Source organism: Lineus longissimus, chromosome 14 (assembly GCF_910592395.1).
Source record: "Lineus longissimus chromosome 14, tnLinLong1.2, whole genome shotgun sequence".
NCBI lineage: Eukaryota > Metazoa > Nemertea > Pilidiophora > Heteronemertea > Lineidae > Lineus > Lineus longissimus.
Window position 1 is genome coordinate 5944563 of NC_088321.1, and position 24693 is coordinate 5969255.

The window sequence follows — 24693 nt, forward strand, 5'->3', positions numbered from 1 at the left end:
CTGCTGGTATTGATGACCGAGGTCGAAATAACTGAAAAAAATGAAATGGCCAGGGCCATTGTGCTCACCTCATGTGGAGGAAAGATGGATAAAGAGCATGGTATTGTGTCATGTAGTGTTAGGTTTGATGTAGGTCCAAGCAATTACAATTTCCCCAAAATGGCCAATTTACAGTACATTCGACCTCTGTGACCTTGAAAAGGAGGTCAAATCAAAGAAGACCCGGGTGACACATTGAATGGTTGTTAGAATTAGATGTACCTATGATATAAAATTGGTGCCAATCGGGCAAGTCATTACTAGGAATAACGGCATTTTGAAGAATTTAGGATTTGGCCCCCTCCCTGGAGGCCAAACGGCAAATCAGATTGCACCAAACTTCGGTACCTAAGATCACCTGACCAAGGGGTACATGTGTACTTAATTTGTGATCAATAGTCATTGCAGTTAAGAAACGTGCCATAGTTACGGCCTGACGGCGAATTTACGCCATTTGACCTCTGTGACCTTGACAAGAAGGTCAAATTAAAAACCTGTGTGACATATACTGTATGGTGGTTAGATGTACCCATGATATCAAATTGGTGGCAATCGGGCAAGAAGTTAAGGAATAATCACATTTTTAAGGTTTTTGGATTTTGCCCCCTGGTGGTCAAGTGGTGAATCATATTGGACCAAACTTCGGTCCCTGAGATCACCTGACTAAGGGGTAAATGTGTGCCAAATTTGGTATCAATAGTCATTGCAGTTTAGAAACGTGCCATCGTTACATCCTAACGGCCAATTTACACCATTTGACCTCTGTGACCTTGAAAAGGAGGTCAAATCAAAAACCCGGAGGATATATGATGCACCTTTGCTAGAAGTACCTACCATATTTTTTTCAAAATTTCCCGACTACTATTAAGGGAGATATTGCATATTTTCACTTTTAACGTTTGGCCTCCTGGTGGCCAAACCATGAAACGAATCAGACCGAAACTTGGTCTCCAAGGTGTCATTACATAAGGGTACATGTGTACCAAGTTTCAACTCAATAGCTCTAACAGTTACGAAACGTGCCCTGCTAACGGACGACGGACGACGACGACGACGACGACGACGGACGACGGACGCCACGGTATGGGATAAGCTCACCTCTGCTGAGAGGTGAGCTAATGAAATGGCCAGGGCCATTGTGCTCACCTCATGTGGAGGAAAGATGGATAAAGAGCATGGTCTTGTGTCATGTAGTGTTAGGTTTGATGTAGGTCCAAGCAATTACAATTTCCCCAAAATGGCCAATTTACAGTACATTCGACCTCTGTGACCTTGAAAAGTAGGTCAAATCAAAGAAGACCCGGGTGACACATTGAATGGTTGTTAGAATTAGATGTACCTATGATATAAAATTGGTGCCAATCGGGCAAGTCATTACTAGGAATAATGGCATTTTGAAGAATTTAGGATTTGGCCCCCTCCCTGGAGGCCAAACGGCAAATCAGATCGCACCAAACTTCAGTACCTGAGATCACCTGACCAAGGGGTACATGTGTACTTAATTTGTGATCAATAGTCATTGCAGTTAAGAAACGTGCCATTGTTACGGCCTGACGGCGAATTTACGCCATTTGACCTCTGTGACCTTGACAAGAAGGTCAAATTAAAAACCTGTGTGACATATACTGTATGGTGGTTAGATGTACCCATGATATCAAATTGGTGGCAATCGGGCACAAAGTTAAGGAATAATCACATTTTTAAGGTTTTTGGATTTTGCCCCCTGGTGGTCAAGTGGTGAATCATATTGGACCAAACTTCGGTCCCTGAGATCAGCTGACTAAGGGGTAAATGTGTACCAAATTTGGTATCAATAGTCATTGCAGTTTAGAAACGTGCCATCGTTACATCCTAACGGCCAATTTACACCATTTGACCTCTGTGACCTTGAAAAGGAGGTCAAATCAAAAACCCGGAGGATATATGATGCACCTTTGCTAGAAGTACCTACCATATTTTTTTCAAAATTTCCCGACTACTATTGAGGGAGATATTGCATATTTTCACTTTTAACGTTTGGCCCCCTGGTGGCCAAACCATGAAACGAATCGGACCGAAACTTGGTCTCCCAGGTGTCATTACATAAGGGTACATGTGTACCAAGTTTCAACTCAATAGCTCTAACAGTTACGAAACGTGCCCTGCTAACGGACGACGGACGACGACGACGACGACGACGACGCCGACGACGACGACGACGACGACGACGACGACGACGACGACGACGGACGACGGACGCCACGGTATGGGATAAGCTCACCTCTGCTAAGAGGTGAGCTAAAAACAATGAAATACAATTAATGCCAAGATTAATCCCACAAGCAGTTTAAAAAAAGTGGCCATGAAAGTAAAGATACTGGTAATTGTACATGGAGAACTTTTGGTTAAGTCAAGTGCATGGCAATGTGGATTTCAACTCGGGTCAAGTGCCATAATATAAGCTGAAGTTGATTGTTGCCTCTGTCTGACAAGTTGATCGACAGTTCCAGGTTTGATGAGAACAAATACTTACTTACAGACCACTACCAGATGCGCTGCTGGTGTTCAGGACCTAGACTGTGAGTGTGATGACTGAAATCAGAAAATTTAGCGAAAAATTAACCACAATTATTTGAGGGATGAGAAGTCTAGAGCCAGGTCATCAGCCCTGAAAGTTTTGGCATCAAAGTAGGGCCTACATCCCTTTTCCCACAGATCACAAATCAGGGGAATATTGCTTAAGTTTCCAGCCAGCCAGCCAGCCTGTTAAGATTTTAGCATAGTTTCTGCATTCAGAGACAAGACCAATAATGAATATTCATAGCCGGTTGGAGGGTCGAGGCCTATCAATTAGACGAGTGCATGTTTTTAACTCTCAAGTACATATTTGGAGAGGTATTGCAAAAAATATTTGCTGTGGCAAGTCTACAGATATAAAGAAATTATTTGATGAAAAAATTAATTTCGAATTTTGCTAATTGGGTAATAGGGGGCGTGTTTTGAGTTTTTTCTGCCAGTTGGCTGGAAAGAGTGGAAATATCAAAGTCTGTCTAATTTGTTGATTATCAAAAAATTTCCGTGGTCAACTACCAGTTTATTTTTCACCATTTACTTGCCCGACTGTCCGGAATAACATAATCTAAATTTCAGATTTACAACCCCACGCAGTATTTGATGCGTCGCGGTCAAACATTGACAATTTAACTGCTAAAAGGCTTAAAAAATCAATTGTGGTCTTGTCTCCATTTACACTACATTTTTGGTCATTTTAGTGAAAAATTTGAATGTGCTCAAATCACTCTAATTCATTTAGAATATTGTATTGCTGATGATTTAAGGTCAAAACAAGCTAAAATAATGAGAAAAAAACTTAATTTGACCAAAATATGAGTCAACCTAGCCCCGGTCTAAGTTCGGTTTTATTTTTACAAGTCTTGTTGTGTTGCCATTCATTTTGTAATTTCTTTGACACTACTTAGGCCTTGATTCTGAAAGTTGTGCCCTAAGCAGCAAAGATATTCCTAAATCACATCCTAAATTTTCAGCTCCACAGCTTGCTTATTCTGGCCAGGGCTGGTCTTTGAATTTGGTGCTGTTGGCTGCAAAATCATGACTTTTTGTCGATTTTGTCCTCTTTCGTCGCTTTTGGCACAGTTGTACCACTCTTTGAAATGTCTCTCATTTCTCCAAAAATTTCCAGATATCACTTTCCTTTGTTGGAGAGTTGTGGGATGTCATCTACATTAGTTTGAAAAAATTCTCAAAATGTTAACCCCTGAAATCTACCTTCATCGAGACAAGACCACTAATGAATATTCATAGGTTGGAGGGTCGAGGCCTATCAATTAGACGAGTGCATGTTTTTAACTCTCAAGTACATATTTGGAGAGGTATTGAAAAAATATTTGCTATGGCAAGTCTACAGATATAAAGAAATTATTTGATGAAAAAACTAATTTCGAATTTTGCTAATTGGGTAAAAGGGGGCGTGTTTTGAGTTTTTCTGCCAGTTGGCTGAAAAGAGTGGAAATATCAAAGTCTGTCTAATTTGTTGATTATCAAAAAATTTCCGTGGTCAACTACCAGTTTATTTTTCACCATTTACTTGCCTGACTGTCCGGAATAACATAATCTAAATTTCAGATTCACAACCCCACGCAGTATTTGATGCGTCGCGGTCAAACATTGACAATTTAACTGCTAAAAGGCTTAAAAAATCAATTGTGGTCTTGTCTCTTCATCAGATGTTGACAAAATGTCTGCAAAGATGGCCGCATTTTAAGGAGCTTAGAAAGAAGTAAATAAAATTGCAATGATTTTTGCTGTGACAAGTCATGTTGTCATGGCATCAAAGAACACACGTTTCGTCGTTCAAGCTAAATGAATTGAACAGTACACCCCCACAAACAGGAGGGAACAATTACCTCATTATTTCAATGTGGCAGTCTCAGTCATAGTCTGGCTATTGGCCTCGGTCTGGCTACTTGTACATGTACCTGCTGGGATGGAACCTAAAATTACAAAACAATTGTTAATACATGCAGCGACCCTTATCATAAATAGCAATTATTTTTCTACATTTCTACATTTTAACTTTAATTGATAACTTTTACGAACAATGGTGTACTAATTAGTGCTGGCATGCAAGATAAACATAAAACTAAATGCAGCTGAGAAGACATAAACTGGCTTTAAAAGATGGAACAACTGGTCCAGGTAGAAGAAAATATGGGGCAATGGATGCAGATGTTCTTGGTGGCCCTCTTCTTGCAGGATTCCTCTTTGGCTTCTTTTTTGGGGGTTGTAGGTGTGGCAAATAACAGTCACTCACACTCGCAATAGCCTTTTTTCAGGTTACTCCCAAAATCACCTAGGTCAGAACTATCGGACACTGCAAAAAAGATCAGAAAATATTAAAGAGTTTTTTAACACAAAACCATTTGTGACCCACTAACAGCAAAACGAGTCGCACTTCACTTCGAGCTTGACAAGTTGAGAAAGACTGGTTGTTCATTTCACTATAGTCTGCCTTTTGTGAAATCTGAGTGTATCAATTTCTTGTATTAATAATATGTCCTGGTGTCATTTTAGGCTCATCTTCTGTGCGACATGCGACCCATTTTGCAGTGATGGGTCACGTATTGAGAATGACAAGTTCATAGGCCTGTCTCTTGAGCCATTGTTAGCATCAATGGCAGTGACATCATTCATTCATTGCTGTGAAAACATTATTTGAGCAATGGTTCCTAACCCTCTGTGGTACATGCCATGCATCTGGAATCCCACACATGTCATCTCATATCGACATAGGCCTACTCTCTGTGACAACTGACATGCACTAAGGCATCTCAATCATGTCTATTGTCAGTAATGATGTTCTGTTGCGACTGCTGGTGGGCCTACATAATAATCATTAATCCATTATTACACTTTCAACTGGACACTTATGAGTATGACCATCAATCATTCATAAGTCATGAAGATATGGAAGGAAAGCTTGCATAAACTCAACAAGCTGTCAGCGTCACTTTGTCCATCCAATAATTCAATCATGTTTCACCCAAAGGAGAAATGTCACCGATACACACAGACTGTATAGGCCTAAAATCTACTGCTGTGCATCACGCATGTATCCTGCTATCCATCTTCGATGCTTGTACATACACGCAGCTTGCATTGCTTACAGTAGAAATGCAGTGATCTTTTCTTGATTCGGAGCAGTTGCGTGTTTCCATGCATATTATGTGTAAACACTAGCAAATCACGTTCAAATCACGCAGCAAACATGAAAACTAAAACTTACTTTCGTTTTGTAGCGCTAAACTGACTGACATCCGATCTGCACAGCTGACAGCATGCACGGGATGAACTGCGCGCGCTTAAAGCGAACTGGAACCGCCAAGCCAGTTCGTATGACCTCGTTTTCATTTCCCGCGTATCGGGTGATCAGAACGAGGCATGAATGAAACATGGCGCCTAGCTGTCAATCATTCAGTGACGTCACTACTATGGAATTTACTACGAAAATTCATGAATGAAAGATCGCATGACTCACGTGATTCTCACATGATTCTCAATAATATTATCAGTGCAGTGCCCTAGTAAGCGCGCAGCGCCTTTAGGTTGGGGGGAAACCCCCCAAACCCCCCGGTTGGGACCCTGCTATAGTTCCTTCCGCCAATTTTTTGTTTTGATAGACAGTTTTCTCCGTGTATCGCATTAGCAGTAACTCAACTCCATCGTCATAATAGCCGGCAAAGAAATGGAAAATGTCCCCCCCCCCCGAAAGGTGTCCAGACTATGGTAGTCTGGGACTCTGGCAGATCTATATCATAATACTATAAGGCGGCTCGCTAAAGTGCCATTTGGGGGTCGTGTTTCGTCTGGAAATTTTGCACGTTTGCAGGTGATATGTTATCCTGATGCAACGTCATGTTTATTTTCGGAAATTTACTTCAGCGGAGCAGTAATGAGGGATTTTTAATCGGACACGGTCAATTCTCCTTACAACTCACGGAAGCCAAGCCATTGCTGTTTAGTTATGCAGGGGATTAATGAATCACCTGCACTCCCACCCCACAGGGTGACTAACACTACCTGTTGAACGGCTGGCTGTAGGGGGGTGATTGGAACAGCCTGTACACGTGTTGACCTGCTGAACCAAGGTTAATGTTATTTTTCAATCCACGATTGTAGGCCTAGGTCACCTGATCTTCGAGATTTCGCGGGGAAAGAAATTGTAAACAAACGTATGTGTGCAGTTCAAATGTAAACAAAAATGTATTTTTGGCATTTTCGGTTGCTGGACTTGGGTTTTCCCGCAGTAAGGAGCTGGGGTCAAATTGGTGGTCTATTGTTTATGGGTGCTGTGTTAGCCAGAGCTAACTCGTGATAATGAAGGTTACCATGGTATGTTTATGAGCTCACCACAGCTCTCAATACTTGATCTGAAGAGGCACGCTGAACCTGAAATGGCCTTATCAGGGAGCTGCTCACGGTGCTGAACTTCTAGCTTGCCTGTCGAGTAAGTGCCTTGCCCGAGACCTGGCTACATGTAGGAGGAGCACGCATTTTAAAGTTATAGTAGTGATAGTGCAATTGGTTCGAGCCATTTGGAGGCCGACATGTGAAGGCCTATCTGCATGGGTACTCCTTCACCGTATAAAAATGCGCATATTGCTGACGAAGGAACGAGGCATTGCCTCATCATCTCTATCGGACCAACTGATATACTTTTATATGCACGCATACAGCACGCCACAGCTAGGTCCGAGTCTGTGGACAAATGGTTGGTTTAATTTGTCTCTTCGATATGGCTCCTTTTATATTGCATTAGATGTTTATTGATTCAATCTATTCAAGGTATAGCCCATTTGAACCTGCCTGCGCCACGGGTACAATGCTAGTTCTAATGTAAAGTGCAAGCTCTATTGAACTCGCGCAACTGTCGCCATGGAGAGCCCCTCCCCCCAACACCCGTCCTTCTGACATGTTTTTGCCAGTGCATTGGGGGGGGGGGGGGGGAAGGCCCCTCAAACCCCTAACCATCATTACCCTTCCTTTTCACTGGCATGATATTGGATATTGGCAAGACTCCCAAGAGGTCGTACTGGTGGCTTCCTTGAGACAATTGCTTGTGGTCGTACCTGGGCAACCAATTCATGGGGTCAGGGATCTAGGGATCAGGTTTTTCCCCCACCAACATGTTGCTGAATGGTTAATGCATAAAAAATTGGTTGGAAAGGGTTTTTGCTGGCCAAGAGACTTGAAGACCCTTTACTCTTGAGGAACACCAGACTGATGAACAAAGAACTCGAGGAACATAGAACCCTCTTCATACCTGGGGGCATAAAAAGCCTGCTAGCGAATATTGATTATTCTTTAGAAAAAAACAGAAGATCTGCAAAACTAATGGTACCCAATAAAAACATACATTCCTCCTTGAGGTGTCTTCGGATCCCACCACGGCCCATGTGGAATTCGTTCAAAAGGTTTATTGAAATCTCAAAATAACATTTTTTTTCTCGAAACGCCTGCCCGTCTTTTGCTTCATTAATTATTCACAATGTGATCTTATATCTGTTCCTGAAAAGTTGTTTTCAGTGTATTTTCTCCTTGAAATCGATCACTTCAGGTACTATTACTGTGCATCCCTAGCTAAATTAGTGTCTAGTTTCGTCTCTGATGACATTTATTTCGTAAAAATCGCTGTTTTTTTCTAAAAAGGTGTTTTTGTGGTCATTTTGGCTGTTTATTTCGAGGGTACGGTAGGAGGTCATCGTTCACTCGATAACTCTTTTTAAAATGAAATAAAAGCGTTTTAAGATATACGATATGAATTGATATTAATATTCGTCAAGTGGGATTGTCGGTGGACGTTCATTGTTGAATAGTAGTGCTGGAATTACGAAAATATATCGATATCGTTGAGAATTTATTCATTAGGGGCCTACTCTCAATTTTTTCAACGCCTCTAGCACTGGTAAATTGCCACCATCTTGAAAAGCAGTGCCGCGGATGTGGATATGTAAAAAGGTTATCGCATCGCCACTACGCCTGAGAACGATGGCTGCCCTGCGCTGCATTGATAGTTCGTAATAAATTCACATAAAAACACACCAGAAGATCTCCGATTTTATTAACAAAGATCATATTTTGTTATTTATTGATAAAACAAGCCATTTTACCACAGCAGGTGACACATATTAGGCCTGAATAAGACTTTAGAATTTGAAGTGGTGGTGACGATGCCGATATCCAAGATGGCGGAATTATACCAGTGGTCAAATCTCATCTTTTTTGGGTAATTGCATCATTATTTCTTTTTGTGATAGGTGATTTGTAAAATTTTGACAATTATATTTAGCAATATTTCGATAAATGCGGACCTGCTTCTTCCTCTTTTCGCAATCCGTTCTAATTGTAAAATTTTGACAATTATATTTAGCAATATTTCGATAAATGCGGACCTGCTTCTTCCTCTTTTCGTAATCCGTTCGAAGGGGTGACGGTGTTTCGATAACAGCGGGGCGCAAGCCGTCATGGGGGATGTACACTACAATGCACGTGATGATGGTTGAACATTCACTCTCGTTGACAGTGTATTATTGAAATATTTGATTGTGATGATGGTGTATTGTACTAGGCCTTGCATGCTCCCAACGTGTGGCATATTTCATATTAGAACCTTGTAGGTCAACACTGCTGAATACTACATACCTCATTTATGATCACCAATCTTCTCCCACTCTTTCTTCTTACCGAATGTGTCCACACTGCACTTACGGTCATTGTACTTTCATCTTATGTAAAATGTAACTTTTTACACGGTTTCAATAAACGATTTGTAATTTGTAATTTGTAAATTATAAATTTCACTAATAATTTGACGCCGCCAATTCCACTGGTCTTCGAAATACGTAAGCTACACTGTTGACGACTATGACACTCCTCACAAACCACATTGTGAATCAGACGCCGATAGGCTTGTTCGGGATTATATCCATTTTAAGCATCTTTTGGATATTATTCCTAAATTTTAAAAAATCAAAACACATATGTCGGGGGGTAAACCCCCAGAAATTGAAGTGTGATTAAAAAACAGTGTGAATATTCATGTGGTTCTCTCTCGGAGCTCAGAATAGTCGAGTTGCTTCATTCGCGCGTTTATCTCTTCTGGCGGCCATTTTAAGTCAAATCTAAGCCATTTGAAACGAATCCATGGACTTGAGAAACATTGTTTACATTGGATACGTCGTATGCACGTTAACCATAGTAGCGCTTCGGCTTTTCTGCTGCGCGCTTAATAACAAATTGAACTGCGCATGCTCGGGCACTGGGGGCGGAGCTACAAATCTGAACTCGAATAGGAAGTTGGAAGTTTGACTTTCTCGGGCGGTGAAAGTCGAAAAGTTGAATAAATCGCTCGGCGGTTCCAGTTCGCTTTAAACAAAACCGACGGGTTCACTGCGCATGTGGAGTAATGAAGCTCCTCATCTCCCAATCTTGACACTAGAGGCGCTGATGTCGTTCCTAAACAACGGCTCTAGCACTGCTAAATTGCCACCATCTTGAAAAGCAGTACCGCGCATGTGGAAATGTAAAGAATCTTTACAATTGCAAAGAGGCTATCGCATCACCACTACGCCCGAGAACACGATGGCTGCACTACGCTGCATTGATAGTTTGCAATAAATTCACGTAAAAACACACCAGAACATCTCGGGTTTTATTTACAAAGATCATATTTTGTTATTTATTTATAAAACAAGCCATTTTATGAAAGAAGGTGGCACTTACTAGGCCTGGATAAGACTTTGGAGTTTGAAGTGGTGGTGACGCAGTGTTGAAAACACCTGAATCTCAGGATGCCGATATCCAAGATGGCGGAATTTTACCAATTCCAGTGTCTGAAATTGAATTTTAATTTCGGCACTGTGCGAGTTTGCTCATCTCCCACTCAACCTCTCCCCCAGACGAATCATGCGTGTTCCGCTGTGGAGACGAGGTAAAAAGACGATGCGTTGTAAGGAACGTAATCAGCGCCTCTAGTGTCAAGATTGGGTTTCTAGCACATGGATTGGCAACTAGATTTTATAAGAATAAAAACTAGGTTTTGATGAAGACAAGTATATAACATGGTTTTATTCCACAAAACCAATTTTCCTTCTACGTACAGTAACTAGGTTTTTATTGAAGAAGCATATAGGTTTAATTTTTTTAAACATAGTTTTCTTGCAAAAAACAATTGGGTTTTGATCAAGAAAACGTGGTTTTTATTATAAACCTATGCTTCCATACAAACCTAGTTTCACTGAACAAATTGTGGTGTTCTTCCATGAAACTAAGCTTTAAAAGAAGAAAACCAGGTTTTCTTACATAAAACTAGGTTTTCTTCCATAAACTACGTTTTTTTTAATTATTAGACCTACAGCTTGCCAACTACGCTGTAACTATACCATATAGGCCTATTCGACATTACGGTAGTGTAATATCGTGACTGCATGCGAAGCGATGTTCCGTGCTTGGCATTGGAGAAGAAAATAGCATCTCCTTTGAAATTGAAGCCCATTTTGTTGGTAGGCTGCATGGTTTGCCGTTTATTTTGGCTGTTTTTTTTAATTTAGAGTGTGATTTGGGCCTTTGAGTGCCTGTTGATGACAGAACGTCATATTAAAGTGAAGTTGGAAAAAGTGTTGCTTTAAAAAAAATTTTTCATTCGAGTGTTCTTTTGTGAGAAGCCGGCATATTCATAAATGTTTTAGAGACATCATACCAATTGAACGGTTGCTTTCAATTTTGCTAGTTTAGGCTGTGTGGGGTAAAGTGTTAGTTGAGAGATTGGGAGAGTTGTCACAGCCTTTCTTAATGCTTACTTGCATAACGCACCAAACCTGCTCTCGCTGGGTCTGATGTTTCGGACAAATATCACAGGATCGGCGACATCATCGGGTATTGACGTCATTGTGACGATATTTAGAGTTCTTGCATTTACTTGTATTAACTGAATATTTTTCGTCGTCAAAGTTTTGCATATATCTATATTTGTACAGTATTTGTAAATTTTACAATTCCTGTATTTCACTTGGATTTTATATGTTGATGGGGACATCAATTTTTCGTTTGTGGGGGCAATGTGACAATATTAAGAATTGCTTACTACATTTGTATATCTGTAATTATTATTTCTGTGTTTCTCTCTAGCCCTGGTGAACCCAGACACCCAGGATCGTTAAACCGTTATGAGTTTCAACACCTGCTTTCTTAATTGCCCCTTTTCATTGTTTTATAATCTCTATCTTTTAAGCTGTTTGACCCCTTTTATGATCTTCCTGATTAGCAGCTGGTTACTAGGCTCCTGCCCTTGGCCCTGTCTGATAATCTTGTATTGATGCTGCTGTGTACTGATTGGTTGTTTCCTTAATTACTGAGTGCTAGTTGGCTCAGAGCCTGATATTTGGGCTAGGCTATTTACCCATGAGGGGTGTGTATAATTAGGTATAAATAATGATGTTCAGATGTTTTTAGTAAGTCCTGGCAGATCCACAAAGCCAGCCTTCACGCTCTGTAGCTAAACAAGACATCTCTCTTGAAAAGCGCCAGAGCATTTTAATTGACTTCACCCTCTGTAGCCAAACAAGACATTTCTCTTGAAAAGCGCCAGAGTATTTTAATTGACTTCACCCTTGACCTTACAGCATGGTAAGATTCTTTTATGTGATCTCTTGTTGATATTTTATTGTGCGCCATATTTTTGTAATATTTTAGTGTCGGTTGTAAATATGAGGTTAGAGGGACGTGGATAATAAATAATGTAAATATATATCTTAGTTGGTTTAGTCTTTGGGTTCGAGTTCAGAGTTGCGAAGTTTATACGGTGACAAATATTATAAGCCCTTTTACCGCTACATTTTTGGTGACAGCTGTGGGATTGACAAGTACTCCTTAGTTATAAGGACAAACCTCAATCCAGTGATACGAGCTTTGCCACAATATTTAGAATTTTATTTACAAACTCATTTTATATATTTTCAAGATGGTTAGACGTAGGAAGACCCCGAAAGTTCAAAAGTCGGGCAAATCCCAAAATACTGAACAATCAGATGATGGAATAGAAAACAAAATTCCTGAAAAATTAGAATATAGCAACTCTGACTCGGAATCCAAGGCTAACACTCCAGATAATAGCGATAATGATCACTCTGACAATGAAGATGGTAATCATGATGGGGATGATGAATCTTCAGATAATGAAGGTGATGCCATTAGGGCTGACCCTGATTTAGTAGGTCGTGAAGGTGATGCCAATAGGGCTGACCCTGAGTTAGTGGATAGGGGCGATGCCGCTAGGGCTGACCCTCATGTACTAGATAATGCAAGCATTCATGATGGTGATATGGCGGACCCAGGGATAAACCATGACAAACCGATGATTAAATACCTCGTAACCCTCACTAGTGCACTCGAATCAGTGAAACAGGAAATGCTAAATCAGACAAAAATACTCTCTGACTTAGTCAATCAAAAAAACCACCAACAAGATGCTACAGTGGGTAGACTAATCTCTGCACTTGCTCGAAACCACAGCGCTGTTATTCAAGGGCAAAGCGAAAACAAGCAAGCGCAGGCTGAACAGCTACATATAATGCAGCAAAACCTTGAAAATCACACCGTGTTGATCAATGAACTGCGCTCGAAAACTTTCGACCCCGCAAAAGAGATTCGGGCTGAACATAGTAAACTTCTGACTGAGATATCCACTACGCAAGCGCAGAACAATGTCCAACTAATCAATAGTATGGAAAAGGCTCTTTTCCAGAATACCGAGACGATGGGTGCAGTTATATCTAAGGCTTGCACTGATATGATAAAAAATTCGAGGAATGTAGCCTCTGAAACGATGCCACGTGAAAATGCAGACCCTGTAATTACAACTCTGCCGAACTCACCAAAGCGGGTCAAAAACTGTACTAAGCCGTCGATATCTAGTACCCCTAGATCATACCTTAAACTAAAAGAGAAGACCGTAGACCCCGAATCTGACCTGTCAGGCTCTGACAGTAATGACGACGGAAAGTCTTCTGCTTGCCAATCAACAGTCAGCTCCAACCGCTCAAACAAGTTTAAGGCTTCTAAGCGCCCGAAATTATCTGCTTTTACTGGTTCAGAACCTTGGGAAATCTGGTACAATAGATTTTCAGATGTAGCTACTCGCTACGGTTGGGATGAGGATGAGAAGTTAGATGAACTTTTACCTCGACTTGAGGGAAAAGCTGGCGAATTTGTCTATGGACAACTACCCAGTAAAGTCAGGGGCAAATATACTAAACTTATCGCCGAATTGAACAGTAGGTTCAGAAAGATTGAGTCTACTAAGACCTACGCGAAGAAATTTTCTAACCGTAGACAGAGAGTAGAAGAAACTCCCGAAACATATTGCGCTGAACTAAAACGTCTATACGATAAGGCATACCCGAACAGGACCCAAGTGATCCGAGAAGAAGATCTTGTTCGAAAATTTTTCGATGGTCTGCACGACCAAGATACAAAGATTCAGATTGAATTCTTTAAATCACCCGAGACAGTTGACGAGGCCCTCAGTCTGGTAGTCAATTACAATGAGACGCGCCAACGCTTTTCATCTACTGCTACCAGTAGAAGTTCAAAACAACATCCCCGAGTTGACGGTAACGTTGTAGTTATATCCGACTCTGATGACAGTGACAGTACCCCTGATCCAGACGCAGCAAGGATCACCAGGGCGAGCCCACAAAATCAGAAGAAGTCAGATTCCGCAAAACATGTGAAACCTGCCAATATTAGTAGCTCGGATACTGATGGAAAGTCAGGCCTTACCTCAGTACTAACAGAGCTAGTCCAGCAAACGATTGGGTTTGAATTTGAGAAATATTCAAAGGGCCAGAGATCTAACTCAGATCAGCAACATCATCATAACCGGCAAGGTAACCATGATGGGGGCACTCACCAAAATAGAAGGAATACTCAGTACCCGCCGCAACTGTGTTGGACATGCAAAATGCCTGGTCACGTAGCTGCGAACTGCCAATCATATGATGACACTATCGCCAACCTTGGGAATCAACCCAACAGAGCGCGACAGTCTCAGAACTCCCATAATCAACATTATCCAGACAGACCTAGACCGCAATCACAAAACCGTAATGGGCCAACAGGCAATGCGCGCTACCACAACCAGCAGGGAAAGTGGTAAAGGCTAATTCTGCGGGCGAAGAGTTAGCCAATTCTGGTGAAAGTACTGATTTAACAACTAATGAGATGAGAAAAAGTGCCAATGACAATGTTATAAGTGACGAATTAGATTTGCAGAAAGCAAGGCGTGAGAAACCGAGGTGTAGTGGTGTTTATATTGAAGGCTCTGTTCAAGGTGTTGATGTGTTACTCACCGTTGATACAGGAGCAACCAGGACGTTTATGTCGAAGAGAGTGTATGAGAAAATTCCTCGTGAAGTGAAGCCTGAGCTTATAGCAAATCCTGAATCACGACCTATGACGGGCGCAGATGGGACTTTAATCTCCCGTTTTGGTAAAGCAGTATTTAAACTAGGGTTAGGCCCCCTCCAAGTTGAGAGAACAATCATTGTCGCTGACATTGAAGATGAAATTTTAATCGGTGCAGACATTCTGATCCGAGATCCAGCCGGCCCGGCCGACTTGTTGTTGAGTCAAAATAAGATGGTGTTTCATGGAAAGAAGATTCCATTGATTAGGATAGGTACTCCCTATCAAGCCCGGAGAGTAATGGTAGCAGACCATTTTGTTGTACCAGCATTCAGTGAGAAAATGGTTGATTGTTTTGTTGAGTCAGATGGAAAACAAAGTACTAAAGATGACTCATGCTTATTGATTGAAAATAGTAAAACGTTTACTGAGAAAACAGGCATGCTCATAGCTCCCTGTCTTGTAAACGCCGCTGAGAGTACCACTATTAGGATAAGAGTATTAAATCCTTTCAAGGATGATAAATCCATTAAGCAAGACACGGCAGTTGGTATAGTTGAGAAAGTTGCGCCACCTGAACAATGTGTCGCGGTAGAAAAAAATCCTAAACTATCCGAGAATTTTGAAAGTGTCCGAAGACTATGCCTCCAACAACCTAAAGACTGCAAATCTTATGAAAATAAGAAAAATGCACGATCTAGGCCAAAGAAACGAGACAAGTACAACTCTGTACAGTCTAAAAGAACCAGCTCAAAGTCACCCGAAATAACGCATGGTGAGCTTCCCCATCACCTAGTTGACCTCTATGAAAGGTCAAGTAAATCCAGGTCCCATTCAGAGAAACTTGAAATCCTGAAACTCTTGATCGAATTTCAAGGTGTATTCTCAAAAGATGAAGATGATATAGGGCGTACCTCCCTCATTGAACATAAGATTGAAACTGGCGATGCCAGGTCTGTTAAGCAACATCCTCGTCGCGCCGCACTGGCTTTCCAAGATGAAGAGAAAGACTGTATAAAGAAATTGCTGAGACAAGGAACCATACGTCCGTCAACTTCAACTGGCTCAACTCTCATACGACCAGAACACCCGTATTCTTCATACCCTGCAGCAGACCAATTACCGATTACAACTCGCCAGCATGCAAGACAATATGGAAAGATCACCGGACAAAAATCGATTCTCCAAATTCAGGGACACTGCTTGAACATTTTCAGCATATGGACTTCAAACTCAATGGAATTAACAATTTTGTTATATATGAAAGTGCTGAGATATTTAGTTTTCCAGTTGTGCTGAGACTTTTGGACATGTATTCGATTAATTGTGCTTAGAGCAGTTCATCTAATGTGATTAACCGGATACCTCGTTATCTTTCTTAATTCATTTTCATTTCATTTAATTCGATTTAATTTGATGTATACTTATTTCATTCTTGTCACTCATTTATTATGTATCTGTTTCCTTAAGTTCCATTATTGATGAGGACATCAATTTTCGTTTGTGGGGGCAATGTGACGATATTTAGAGTTCTTGCATTTACTTGTATTAACTGAATATTTTTCGTCGTCAAAGTTTTGCATATATCTATATTTGTACAGTATTTGTAAATTTTACAATTCCTATATTTCACTTGGATTTTATATGTTGATGGGGACATCAATTTTTCGTTTGTGGGGGCAATGTGACAATATTAGGAATTGCTTACTACATTTGTATATCTGTAATTATTATTTCTGTGTTTCTCTCTAGCCCTGGTGAACCCAGACACCCAGGATCGTTAAACCGTTATGAGTTTCAACACCTGCTTTCTTAATTGCCCCTTTTCATTGTTTTATAATCTCTATCTTTTAAGCTGTTTGACCCCTTTTATGATCTTCCTGATTAGCAGCTGGTTACTAGGCTCCTGCCCTTGGCCCTGTCTGATAATCTTGTATTGATGCTGCTGTGTACTGATTGGTTGTTTCCTTAATTACTGAGTGCTAGTTGGCTCAGAGCCTGATATTTGGGCTAGGCTATTTACCCATGAGGGGTGTGTATAATTAGGTATAAATAATGATGTTCAAATGTTTTTAGTAAGTCCTGGCAGATCCACAAAGCCAGCCTTCACGCTCTGTAGCTAAACAAGACATCTCTCTTGAAAAGCGCCAGAGTATTTTAATTGACTTCACCCTTGACCTTACAGCATGGTAAGATTCTTTTATGTGATCTCTTGTTGATATTTTATTGTGCGCCATATTTTTGTAATATTTTAGTGTCGGTTGTAAATATGAGGTTAGAGGGACGTGGATAATAAATAATGTAAATATATATCTTAGTTGGTTTAGTCTTTGGGTTCGAGTTCAGAGTTGCGAAGTTTATACGGTGACAAATATTATAAGCCCTTTTACCGCTACATCATAATAAGTCGGTCGGCTCTCTGACAAGAAGTGCAGATACGAAATATTCAAGATTCGCCCAGAGGGGATAGAACGTGAATGTGCTTTCACGTTTTTACAAGCGCGTCCCAAACCTTGTAGTAGAAAAATCTCAGCTTGCAGTTGATCATGAACGCTGCTGCTGCTGAGGGAAGACCCCGCGATTCTGAAAGTTAAATTTTGCGAACTTTGCAACCCTAGAACAATATTGGAAAGGCATAAATCCAACTTGAAAACTCAACAGCCTGATGGGGAACCATTCCAGACATTTCTATCTGATTTGCGCAACAAAGCAAATGCATGCGATTATGTTGAACTAAAGGATCAGTTACTGCGTAACCGATGGGAAACGGGAACCACTAAAGGACAACGTCCGCAAGATTCCTTTGAGGAACGCGAATTAGCTCTCAATGAAAAGAAACAGATTCACGAGATTTCTAAGCAGGGTGCTATATAGGACATCCAAGGAAATCATGCCACAGCAAAAAGGAGGAACAGAATGATACACTTATTTGTGAAAAAAGGGAAACTTCATTTTAAGCCACCAAATAGCGGTTTTTAAAATGAATTGAAGCAGAGCAATCTGATTGCAAGAAAAAGAAATCGCACCCACCAGGTCAGGATTCCTAATGTAGCAATTGTGGTTAAACCCATACGGGGAAAGATAAATCATCATGCCCAGCAAAAATGTGCAGTCCTACCAGAAAGTAAATGTCCTCAGGTTTTTAAAATATAACAGAGACAGAATAAGGAAATTGAATGCGGTTTTCCACAGGCATTAGTATATTATAAGCTGCTCATGTATTCGTTGTATTTTAACCCAGCTAATCCTGTATCTTCATTATGGAGCAGGCAATTAAAAAAAAATCCAAATACTTTTTTATCTATCTTCGTTTATTTTCGTTCTTTTTCACAATGTATCGGTGAACTATGATGCAACTAAGCTTTTTCGCTTTCATTTGAAAATTCCTGCTAAATTATTCATTTTGAAGATTAATTTTAGCTCGCAGCAGGTAATTGTTTATGTCAGCTAGCTTGATGGTGACCTTTGAGAACTCCCCTTATGGTCTCAGTCAGGGTCTTTATGAATTCAACACAATTGATTGATGGTTCTGTTACAATGACTAGCATAACACCCGTGGCACGGGTTGTTTTAGGGTGTTGGCTTACTGTGGGGTTGGGGCAATTTGGGTGAAATGAAATGATATGTCTGTGATGTTGTCTTGATTTTGATGATTGGGACAATCTGGGTGATATGGGTTGATTGGTCTGAGGGGTTGTGACCGGAAAATCCACTCCATTTTTAGGAACTATTTCGCGAATGGTGAAGAGGCAATGACTGAAGTTACGAATTTAGTAAAACAAATGCCGCGAGCCTAGCGGGTGGCAGCACCAGACGGAGGAAGTAGTTCGCCTAGGGTTTTTTCGAATTCCTCCGCACGGACTCCAATGGTTCCGGAACACTCACTTACTTGTTAATCTGCAGTGGATAGCCTGTTTTTATTGCAGTAAAGAAATGTTAATCGGGATTTTATATCATATTTTATTTTTGCCCCGAGTATTCATAAAGGGAGCTGTGCGCTACATTGCGCCCAGTGCTTGGGTCGGGTGAGGCGGTTTTGTTATTATGTGACGTGTATCACGTGATGAATTCCCATACGGTACTTCGAAAAATTAAGAGCGATTAACAACGTAAGGTGAAAGAGCACGACCTAAATAAAGGGGGAAAATTGCGGAGATGGATGAATGCTTTAGACATATAGTGGCCCCAATACTTTCCCGGCTTATTTTTGTATAATCCCACACTTTTGATTTAATAGATGACCCCATATGCAAATCAGACCTGCTGAAATGGCCCCTTATGTTAATGAGTATGCCCATATATAGAAAGAACAACAAATGCTATTTCTCCGAGATCGCTGTAAAGTTTACCCATTTAACCCGGCGAGGACCATCTCCATATCAACCACGACTTTCAGAAAAGTTTCGAGGTCATCCGATCTGAACTGACGGAAGAGATGTGTGACAAACTATTTCAGCTCTCCGTCCATTATAGTAGTGATATGCAGAGGGCTGTTCAAGGGCTTTCTGTTGCAACTGATTCTCAAACAAACCTAACATGTCAATGATTCAACCGGATTTGAATTTTGAATGAGCACACGAATGTAGGAAGTGTTCATAGAAACCCATCAAATACATATAGTCATGTTCACGATAGGACATGTGATATTGATTAATTTCACCGTATAATTGCACGACCCTTGGTCAACACGAGCTCGTTCATGAAGGATTGGGGGTCTTTATCAAAGATATTGAAAGATATTATAATTAAATTGAGATTAAGTACAACATATATATATGACCAACTAAATATACCATACTCCCACAGGGCTGAAAACCGCATTCAAATATCTTATCTTATCTCTGTGATATTTTTTAAAAAGGTGGACATTTTCTATCTGGTAGGACTGTACATAATGGAATCAATTTATATCGGTTTGCAGGCAATTCATGCGCTATAAATGCAAACAATCTCATCCTATCTTTGTGAGGATGACCTCACTCGCTTTTCTGATGAACTGTTCTACACCTACAGATGGCTGAAGAAAGAGGGGCCGCTTAAACATACACAAACAGTCGACAGGACAATCCTAATAGAAAAGTGCGACGGTACCAAGCACCGGACAAAGGACGGATAGACCTCGATGCCATAATCCCTGTGCCGGCATACACACATTCTGATTCCCCAATTACTCCCCGTCCTTGATCACTGCAATCGCCCCCTCAAGGAGACACCACCGGCAGCCCGTTCCAAGCTAGGAACGAGTCCATGACTGAAAGACCAAAGGGACAACCAAGGACAAACAAGAAGACCGTCTGAAATACCATCTCCGCCAGCACCAAGACAAAAGAAGTTTTCGCCCGAGCAGTAATATCGTTCTCACAATAAGCCAACTCACCCGCATAGGCCAACCTACCCGACCCCGCCGGGCCGGGCGCGCCCGTATAATCGATACGTAGTTTCGCGCGCTTTTGGTTTGAATAATGTTCTGATTCCCCAGGCCACACCTCTTTCATGGTATTCTCTCTACTGTGAAAACTTGTTGGTAAAGTTATTACAGGTCCATTAATTGTAATACATGTACTTGTTTTTTGGGTAAAGAAGTTTGCCGCCGGGCAAAGTAATGAAGAAAGGACGAACAACACAAGTTCCGAGTGTCTTTCTTCCCACAAGTACAATCACTTCATTTTTCAATGAGCCGCCGTGTTCTCTTATTCTATGTGGATCTGTGATTGACCTCCCAGTCGTGTCTTGTTTTCACGGTGATTCTTTTTCCAAAACGTTAAAATAGAATATCAAAAACGATTAATTCCCAATGGATTTTATCACTTAGACTCATTCGAAGGAGGCCTTGCAATCATGATCAGTGCAATTCAGTGGGGGGTTTGCTTTTCATCATATCACTGTGCATGCAGTACGCAGTGTTTTATTTCTAGGACCTCGAAAGAAGGAATGTTAACCCGGGTTTACTTTTTTTTCTCATCCCAAGACATTTATGTAAGTGGTTTCATCAATGCAACACGCACAACACAAGCTCTGCCTGGTCTACTATATAACCACCCAAAAATTTAAAATTTGAATATGTTTTATCATAGAGCTTCCTGCTTTTTTCCCCTTAAATTGTGGTTTTAAGCTATTGCATAGGTAGCCAAATGTCTTGATCACACGTAGAGTGTACTGGTTATGCTCATGTTGACCGCATATACCGGTGGGCAGAAAATGCATGCTGATTTCGGTCTGCAGACCGGGGATTTTCTGAAGGCTCAATAGAATTTAGGTTCGTATCTTAAGGGACCCCCTCAGCAGCTGTTTTGTGGTTTGAAGGGAACTAATTGCCCATGGTTATACAACATTATAAACAACATGACTGGCCACTAAATATAAATAGCATTGATAAGGGGATCGCTCCAAACTATACTGTTAGAACATTGTATTGCATCTTGACACACCATGTCCCGATATTGAAAGTAATAAAACTACAGACTAACTGTCAAAACGATGGGATCATTAGAATTTTAGGGAGTATTAGAAATTATAAGACAAATACTGTACATGTAGTGTCATTTTCGATCGCCCGGTCGTTATCATCCTCGAAAATACAGAGTGGGTCTATTCACACCTGCAAATGACTATCTGAGATGATCCACACGTAATTGTGACTATCATTGTAAGAATACTGATTAACACAGTGGGCACAAAGCAACTGTTAAGATAGTCCCTTAGAGCCCTAACATTTATAAACGCAATTCTATTGACTCTCTTAAAAAAAATCCTCTGCTTGAAGACCGAGATCAGCATGCATTTTCTGCCCACCGCCGCATATGCCTTTCTTGTAAACTGTATAAAATTTACTGCAATGACTCTTATGATAGTACGTACATGTACCAATTCTAAGAAATTGGCATCCAACTAGCGAATATTCTATTATGCTGTCACCAACAATACTCGTCTGCGAAATTAGTCATGTTAGTATGATGTGTCTGCGCAATTAGACGAATCAATACCATTCCACATCATTTCTAAAGATACCAACACCCTTGTCTCATATGATCGATAGAACACAGAATATAATATTTCCTATTGTGTTTACCTATATTTTGAAAAATGATTCTCTTCCAACTCACTTCCCATTTAAGATGAAATGTTTTCATAAAGACACTCATGCATACGGCCAATTCAACGTAGGTTATGTTCACAATGCAACAACATGTCATTTATACCACAATTAGTGTTACCATGAATCGTGGCACAGTCTCTGAACGATTCTTTTTCCTCAAAATGTATCATCATCTATCTCTGTGAAACCTCATCCAAAACGGAAAATATTAATTCTTCTTCTTGCAAAACTCACCACAACTTTACACACTGACCGTCATTCAACCCTTAACTTTCATTACAATCAATTTCACTACTCATCCCCCACTACGTAAACAATCCATTTCACCAAACCGACATGATCGATTAGTCACGACCTGCCAACCGACTTATATCATTTAAGATCATGCTCCGACTTCTCTCCTCTATTTCTTTGTATCCGTTCTCTTTCGTACCACACCAACCACTCACATGCACCGGAGCTAAACCGACAAACATCTTTCCAACGACTTCAATATCCTACACCAATTATCACTCATCAAACCCCAATAATAAAAACTAAAAACTCACTCAATAGCTGACCTCCTGTTCACGCTCACGTTTTTACAATTTCTCCTTTGACCATTTTTCCAAAATGTCCATTGCGTTGAACTAGCAGACAACCAGACTACTCACAAACGGAATTCCTCGCGAATGTAACTGCAGGCTATGCCAATACAAACGCATCTCCACTACTAATCGACCTTGCCAAACTTATACTCCTTTCTGGCGACATCGAACTAAACACCGGCGTAAAAGAAATGCAAGTCCCCCCGGATTCAAAGTGCGGTCCTTTTGTTAAAGTGAATAACGTCGCCGAGTTCATTTGTTGAAGATTATGTAGCTAACCCTAACCAAACCATTAACCACATTCGTTGACAATACACAGCTATTGTACGGGGTCCTGCACTCCTAGGACGTCCATTCCTTTTACACCGGCCCCAAGCTTTTCTCAATCAACATAAACAACAAATAACTCACCAAACCTCCCACAGCGTATCTCTAATTGACCCAATACTCATGATATTGTAGGACAACCGGACGTTAACTCGGAGGTAAAGGTCCTTCCCCAGGGATAATAAGCAACAATTGTCCCAACGAAGTTATCATATATTGAAAACAATTCCCAAAATTCGCAGTCAAATGACCAATCTGGCAATACAGCAGAGCAACCTGGAACGACCTGAGACACAAATTGTCCACATTGACTGGCACGACTAGCTAAACACAGCCAACCCCAAACACAGTGGTAAAAGACTCCGATCACATCCATCCTACTAGAAACTAGCAAAGGGCACCCCCCCCCCCCCCTCAAACGATCACATTTTCCTCAAACGACGAAAATTGGATCACGGCGGAAATCAAACTGGAAAGAGCTGAAAGAAACAAGCTTTTTGGGGAATACAAAAGAAATCGGAGCTCATAACTCGGACACCTTCAAAAAACAGCAAAACCATATCACATCATTAATCTAAAAGGCGAAGCACCCACCTATCATCAGTAACTGGCAAATTGAAGAATGGTAAGAACGACAAGGATTGGTGGAAACTAGACAGAAGTGTCTGCGGTTCAGGTATATAAGGGAAGCAAAAATCCATCCCTGAACGTCAACCGCTCTTCCATTAACGACCCTACAGCCAAAGCCAACATCCTAAACGCACATTTTGTCCATATCCGTAACGTCAACGAATTGAATATACACCTCCCTAACCTTATTATACCATTCAAGCGGTCCCTACAGATGAAAACAAATTCCAAGATCCATCGAAAAAAGCAAATATTATCCCGGTATTCAAGAAAGCCGACAGGCGCGACAAAATCTAAAGTATAGATCAATATCTCTTCTCGATCTCAGCGTCGTCGGAAAACTATTTAGAAAATAGTCCACAACCATGTATACAATCACATCCGCTCCATCTCAAAGAACAAATCAAAGTTCCTTGCAAATCACTCTGCAGCTCCTTGAAATCGAACACCAAATTCTCTTTTGCGATATAGCCAAGGCTTTTGACAAAACTTCTCGTAAGGGAATCGTGTCGAAACTTCACCAATATAGCATTCGAGGAAAATTCTCATCCTGGTTTACAAGCTTCCTCCAAAACAGACAGCAAAGGGTAGTAATTGATGTGATAGCATCCGAGTGGCTACAAGTCAACGCCGGTTGCATTCCTCAGCCCCCTCATGTTCCTGGTATACGTAACTGATGTTTCGGAAGACACAAATGGTAGAACGAGACTTTTTGCCGACGTCACATCAGACAGATCTATACCAGGGTGCACACCAGAAATACAAAAGGACATAAACTATTCGCATTGGGGGTATACCAAATGGGCTATAACATACAATGCGATGAATACAGTATATACATGGTGATGATCAGACGAATCATACCCTCGGCAATCCACTGTCACCTCAAGAACGTCGAAATAAAAAAGTTCTTACCCATGAACATCTCAGATAGACTTTCATTAACAAAGGAACCTCAGACTATTCAGTCTATCGTGTCGACAGCAAACGCAGATATGGGAATACTCCGAAACATCAAATACAAAACACATACACAAACAAACCCTATACAAGACA

General features: G+C 40.8%; 1 long non-coding RNA gene across 1 annotated transcript; it reads right to left on the reverse strand.

Annotated features, from left to right (window-relative positions):
• Positions 1-3: 3 nt before the first annotated feature.
• Positions 4-4512, reverse strand: LOC135498974 (uncharacterized). Its single transcript, XR_010449195.1, has 3 exons — positions 4443-4512; positions 2552-2610; positions 4-31 (listed from the first exon to the last, which is right to left on the reverse strand). It is a non-coding gene; the product is annotated as an uncharacterized LOC135498974 (long non-coding RNA).
• Positions 4513-24693: the final 20181 nt, after the last annotated feature.